Source organism: Durio zibethinus, chromosome 4 (assembly GCF_047325235.1).
Source record: "Durio zibethinus cultivar Kanyao isolate XHJ-2024 chromosome 4, ASM4732523v1, whole genome shotgun sequence".
NCBI classification, from domain to species: domain Eukaryota; kingdom Viridiplantae; phylum Streptophyta; class Magnoliopsida; order Malvales; family Malvaceae; genus Durio; species Durio zibethinus.
Window position 1 is genome coordinate 17995655 of NC_143165.1, and position 7425 is coordinate 18003079.

Below are 7425 nucleotides of genomic sequence, written 5' to 3' on the forward strand. Positions count from 1 at the left end.
AAGTTTAATATAAAATACCTTTCTATAGATCAAATGTTAGCAAATCCCATTATTAAACCCCTTTGGGAGACAAGATTGCTAACACTATGAGAGGTATGGGATTGTTAATATTTACTAAGAGGTAATCTTAATTGGTTCCTACTCTATCTTAATGTTTTCACCTAGAAAATTAATCTTTTCAAGGTAAAGGATAATCTCCTCATGGGAAAAATATTATGTACAAGAGTTAAGGGTTTTTAATTATGAATTATTTAAAGAATTCATATATGAGATATATGGAATTCCCCATGTATCATTTTTGGAATAATAGGGTGATTAAAATGGCTTTTCCTTATAAAGTCCCATATCTAAATGCATTGATAATCCATAATAATTTGGTTGGACACAAGTCCTTAATAAACTTATAGTCCATTTCAATAAAGTGAAAAGTAAAAAAAAAAAAGGTTATGAAACACTCTAGATAAGTCTTCCCATGCAAGTAAAGAAGTGAAGGGCCTTTTTTTAATTTCTTGTTTATCCTAGAGTTCTTACATAGGATTTTCCAAAGGCCCATATAATGAATTGGGCTACCTTTAGAAGAACTATGAACTAGTGTAAGGTGTGAATATGGTTCCTTATTTCTCAAATTCAATCTAAAGGTTCAAACAATGGCCTTCTTTAGACATGAACCTTATATAAGAACCAAATTGTATTGTCTTTAGGATTGCATACATATGCATTTGTTTGTAATAAAAGGAGGTTTGTTGTATATATATTACCAAAAACAAATGTTTTTCTAAAATGAAAACATTGTTTTAAAATCATTTATAATGCATGTGTGATAAGAAAAAGTGTTTTGAAAGTATAAATTAAACTTTCGAATGAAGTAGAAAGAGAGCAGCAAATTAAGAAGCTGATTGCCCTAAAGCAACTACTTTTGAGTAGCTGATTACCTTAGCAACTATTTATAAATAAAATAAATTCAAGAACTTTTTGTCTCAGAAGAGCCGTCGACTACCCTACCCAAAAAAGTAGGCAATCAACTTCCAAAACCTATTCTTTATTAAAATTTTATATTTGTAGAAAATTTTAAAAAAATAGACAATCCAAATGACCCTTACCATTCTCGATCCAATAAGAAAAGAAATCAAGTTATTGAAAACAATATTTTTCTATTTCATATAAATATCAAATTTTTAATAAAAAATATATTCAAAATAGATTTTTTTAATAGATTAATAAATCTATTTTTTAAAATGTTATCAAAAATTTTTACTTAATATTTTAAAATGATATGAGGTTTTTTATTTAATTTTTTAAACCAATATAGAAATTTTAATTTAATTTTCTAAAATGATATAGAATTTTACAAAATTTCAAAATTTTGACTACTTTTTAATTTTCTTAAAATATATTGTCTATTAAAAAGTATTTTACTAATAAATAACATCATAATAAAAGATAAAAAAATTATTTTAAATTACATATTTTGTAAAGAATATTTAAAATGTAAAAAATTCTATTTTTCATTAACTATTTTTATTTTTATTTTTTCCTTTTTTCTTCTTTACAAAATATAATTTATAAAATATATTAGAAAAAGAAAAAAAAAGATTTTTAATAGAAATAAATTTTTAGGTTAAAAAATAATATTTTCCATTTTGATATATTAGCAAAATATTTTTAACATTAAATAGTTTTAATTTTTAAAATGGTATGGATTTTTTTCAAAAAGATTTTAAAATTGTTAACTAACTTTAATTTGTCAATATTTATTTTTATCAAAAATGAAAATAATTTAACTAATAAATTATATTACAATAAAAATATAAAAATATTATTTTAAATTTAATATTTTATAAAAATATATTTGAAATAAAAATTTGAGATAGTAGCATTCTTAGTCTTTAAATTTTGAGGAAAAATTCTATTTTGATCGGTTTATATGCCACATGAGATGCCAATTGACACAATTCATTTGGTGTCAACTAGCATTTACTATTAATTTATATTATTCCCTAAATGAAATGACCAAATAGGACAACTTTAAGCAATTGGAGATCCAATTAGAACTTTTAAACATTAGGGACTAACAATAGAATTTGACTCAAAATTTAGGGACTACTGGCACTATTAAAAGCTCTTAAAAGGTTCTTAAGTGGCATACCTTTTATAAAAAAAACTAAAAGACCAATCACATTATATTGTAATAATAAAGCTGCTATGGTACATAGTTGGATAGAAGGTTTAAAGGTAGATTAGGAATTTCAAAAATAATAATATCAATAATAAAGTTGCTATTTATAGCATAAAGAATGAAAATTGTCCAACAATAATAAGCATATTGCTATGAGATACAATCACGTGAAAAGTGTGGTAAAGGAAGGATAGGTCAATATAGATAGATACATTCCTACAAATCAAATGTTAGCAAATCCACTTGGCAAAACCCTTCTTAAGAGACAAGATTGTTAACACTATAAGAGGCATGGGATTGTTATTGATTACTATGAGATAATCTTAATTGATTCCTACTCTTTCTTAATGTTGTCAATTAAGAAATCAATACTTTCAAAGTAAAGTGTTAGCCTTGAATTAATCTCTATTTTGAAATGACCAAATATTAAGGTTAAATTTATTAAATTATTTAGTACTTGTTATTAAATTCATAAATATATTGTAACTAAATGAAAACCATGTTTTATGATTAAAATTTACTTTTTAAAATTGAGTTAAAATGTCTTGAAATTAAAAAGAAAAATTTTGCAAGTAAGTTTTTGAATGGAAAATGTTTTAAGACCAAAACAAACACTGCTTTTCCATTAAAATCAAATTTATACAAAATTGAAAAAAAACCTTTAAAATAAGATCAATCATTTTCAAAACAAAAGTAAAGACTTCATTGTAACCCTAAAAGCAATTGATTGCTTATAAGAAACAATCGATTGGCTTTTACATAGATGGCCTCATATTAAACTTTTGCAAACATGGATCTATCCATTCTAAAAATGGATTAATTAGTTTTTTTATCCAGAAGCTCAGTTTGGCTCATAAAGCCAAAACCAATCAATCCCCTCCTAAAATAGATCGATTTGTTTAACTCAATAGTATAAAAATTTTAAAATTTAGCATAAATGATCAATCCCATCTTGCATATGATCAATCAATTCGTCCTTAACAACTATAAACAGTCATATTTTTAAGAGTTCTAATGACATTTAATGAAGGCAAAGGCTCAATTCTATTCTTCTCTATATAAAGAGGTCTTTCAAGCCATTCATCAAGACAAAGAGCTAAGAGAACATATTGCTACATCCATTATTAATTTTCTTCAAGCATTCAAAGAGCAAGCAAAGAGTTTTGAGCTTGTTTTGTTATTTATTTTATTTAAACTCTTTCATTCTTTATTTCTACCAATCTGTTGCACTTCAATTATCAAACAGTCAACCTTAAAGAGATTATTTAGTTTGCAAAACTCTTGTATCTCTTTTTAGATAGTAGATTTAAGAAGAAAAGTAACCCTTGAATGGATTTGTGAGAAATTATGAAATCTTTGTAGGGTTTTTTTGTGATTGTAATTTCAACCTTGGAAAGACCAGTTGTTGTAAATACCTATTTTTTTTTAACAGATTATGGCTAGTTGTGAGCCTCTCAAAGCCCAACCGATTTTAATCCAATGTTTTTTTAATTTTGACAAGTTTTCAAAATCAAATTTGGGACCACTTTGACCCAAATGTCTCAAGGTCAAAATTGGTTAAACTTAGTCAAATAAAGTCAAATTTGATCAAAATTGATCAAAATCAGTCAAATTGGATTGAACTCAGGTCAATTTTCAAAAGCCACAACAAATTGGGACTAATTGGGCTTTGGATTAATATTTGTGACTTTAATTCACTAAAAATTTTGATTGCATTTCAAGAATGGTAAATTACTTAAATGCTCTTCAAGGGTATTTTGTAATTTGATATTTTTGAAGTTAGATTTTTGTTAAAACTTCAAGATCACATTTAAATATTATTTTATGATTTTTAATGCATAAAAAACCCTGACTGCACCTTGAAATGTGTGAAATTACTAAAATACCCCTAGAAGTATATTCATAATTTTACATTCCTAGGATAGGTTTTCACTAAGCACTCCATATCATAATTTTATATTATTTTATGATTTTTGGTGCATTAAGAACTTTGACTACACCTCAAAAGATATGAAATTGCCAAAATATCCTTAGGGTTATTCTCATAATCTGATTCTTTTGAGGTTGGGTATTATAAAATGTTTCAAATCATGGTTTTATATTACATCATGATTTTTTGTACAGTAAAAACCTTGATCGCACCTTGAAGTTGTGTAATTACTAAAATACCCTTAAGGGGTAATTTTATAATTTGACTTTCTTGAGTTTGATTTTTTACAAAAACTTTCATATCATAATTTCATATTACTTTAGGATTTTTAGTGCTTTAAAATCATAAAAATGAAAAAGGGGTCATGGTTCTCCAAGAAAATGACATAAAAAAATGAAAACTTTCTAATATGGGGTAAAATAGTCTTTTCACATTGGTTCCAATAGCATTAAAAATATGACCTTTGCACATGAACATTTTGAGCCATGGAATGATCTTGAGAGGCTGAATCCAATGGTGAAAGGTGGTTTTTTACAAAATAAACAAGGGGGAAATGATAGCCATTAGATGGAAAATGGATCCAAAGGTTTGCATGCATTTTGCATAAGATATTTATTCATCTTTTAGGGTTGGAAAAAAAAAATGAGGCAACTAGGAATTGGCATGAAAGGAGATAAAAGGGAAGAAAAATAGAGAAAAATTGGGAAGGCTTATAAAGGTATACTCTCTATTAATTTTCCTTATTACATTTCATATCATTTCATACCATTTTCCATCGATTTTTATATTGCTTATCTTTAAATTTTTCTATTTTCTTGATAAAATCCATAGTTGTTCATCTTTAAATTTGAGCTTGATTCAAGTTTTCATCCAACTAAACAATAATTTGGTTTGAAACGAAAAGAATCAAGCACAAAAAAAATCACCATTGTTACAAACCATTAGAGTTTCGACCATGCATTGCTCCACCATGGTCAAACCTCCTCTTGGTCTTCCTTAATTGTTTTCCTTGCTTCAAATAATGTTTATGAATGCTTGAAGTGCTAGTCTATATGTTTAATGTATATTTGTTTTTTGTTTTGGTAAATTGTAAGTAGTGTTTGGCTAGTGTTTGTGCTCTCATGGTTTCTTCATTAATTAGTTTATAACATGTTTGATAAAATTCCATTCATGATATAAATGCCTTTATGTTATAGTTCAATGAATATTTGATGCATGATTTAACTAAATATGATGTTTGGAAGGATTGTGGAATCCATGAGAGCATTCAGCCAAGCTCCTTATGCTTGAGCCGAACCTTCCTTCCTTGAATAATAGATATGTGTTGTTGTTTCTTAATTGTTTGCATGTGTTGTTACTTTGTTCTTCGAGTTTTCTATATGTTTGATCAAATTTCCAATGAATAAAAATTGTTAGATTAGTAGACTTTTTGTTAATTTTTTATTGTTTGCATGAGTTTTAATTTAAAACAAAAAATGGTGGAACATTTCTTTAAATTTTCTAAAACCCTTGGAGTTTGATCGATTTTTGCCATATTTTTGCATACATATATATTTTGTAATATATTTATATATATGCTTAATTTTGTAATATATTTGTTTTCATACACAGTCCATGCATTAAAGTCTACATTTTCATTAACGACATTTGGGTAATTTTTGTCACATTACTCCCATGCATCAAAGTTTGGATTTTTATCAATGGCTTTTCAATAATTTTGTTATATGCATCCCTAAACCCTAAACCTAAAAGCTAAACCCTAAATTGTAACCCAAAACCCTAAATCCTATACCTAAACCAAAACCCAACCTTAAACCCTAAACCAAAACCTTAACCCTAAACCCTAAAACCAAAACCTTAACCTAGACCCTAAATCAACCCTAAACCTTAAACCAACCCCAAATCCTAAAACCAATTTGATCCTATTCATGCATTTGCATTTCATTTAATGTTGTTGTCACATGCATATTTTAATTATCATGCATTTATATTTTATCATTTATGTTCAATTATTATGCATACATCATACATCATCATTATGTTCATGCACATTGCATAGGTTTTTAAATGAAGTTTTTCAAAGCAAAGTGTTTTAAAATAAGATAATATTTCAAGTAAAAATGACTTTTGAGAATTTGGCCTAAATATAAGAAGGCTCTTAATGGTCATTATTTACGTGAGGATCTTAGTTTTGTGGGATAATTTGAAAATTTCTAAGCTAAAGATATTTTTTAAACTCTACCTAAATATGGAGAGTAAAGAAAGTGTGTTGATACTTAGGACATTATCATCTTGATCCAAAAACAAATTATTTTTGCTTTTAAAGAAAAAAACTACAAATGATTTGCTTTTAAAAAGAAAGAGAAAAAAAGATTTAATTTTTGGAATAAACAAATGAATTAATTTTTAACATTAAAAATATGACCATTTTCACCAAAATCTAAGGATAATATGTAATTAATTGGCACCATTTTCAACAGGCACTGTAAGGGTGCTAATTCTTCCCCATATGTAAGTGACTCCTAGACTGAACTCTAATTTTCACAGACCACAAAATGTTCTTTTAGTAAACTTTAAAGTCGTTTTAAATATTTTATTAAAAGGATAAAATTTTTGGATAACCAATCACACCCTAAAAAATATTAGTGGTGACTCCTTATTTTGGTTTTTATTAAAAATACTTTTTAGCCCTTTTTTTTCACTCCACAAGTCCAGCGGTCGAGTTTCCAAACATGTATGTCACAACAATTGTAATATTCAAGATCTAGTAGATTAGGTTTCTTGCCAAGTGTAGTCAAAAAAAAAAAAAAACATGTAAGTACTATTAGAAAGGTTAAACTCTATAATTTTTAGTGTTTGATCTTCTATCTCTACTCTTTTAATTTTCAAGTTATTTACTTATGCTTATATGTATTGTTATCTTGCTTATTTTGATTTAAAATTTTATATTTTTGTTAATTTTTATATTGGGTAATTTTTTGGTTAAAATTTACAATAAACCAATTCACCTCCCCTCTTGGTTCACTCATTCTTTTGAGCTAACAATTGGCATCAAAGCTAGTAGATTATTTTTGAAGGTCTAACAACAAATGAGTGATCCAAATGGCTTAAACAAATGTTGTCCTAAGTGGTGTGAAGGAATGCAAGGCTCTTAAATTTGCAAAGTATGAATTTTGGCAATGAAAAAGGAGAATGAACATATTCATCTTAGCTCACAATTTTAGTACTTGGAATGTGATTAAAGAAGGACTTAGAGCCTTCTCAAATGATAGAAAGTTCTTGAATAGGCTAGAAGATGATGAAATAGCCAAGAACTTCC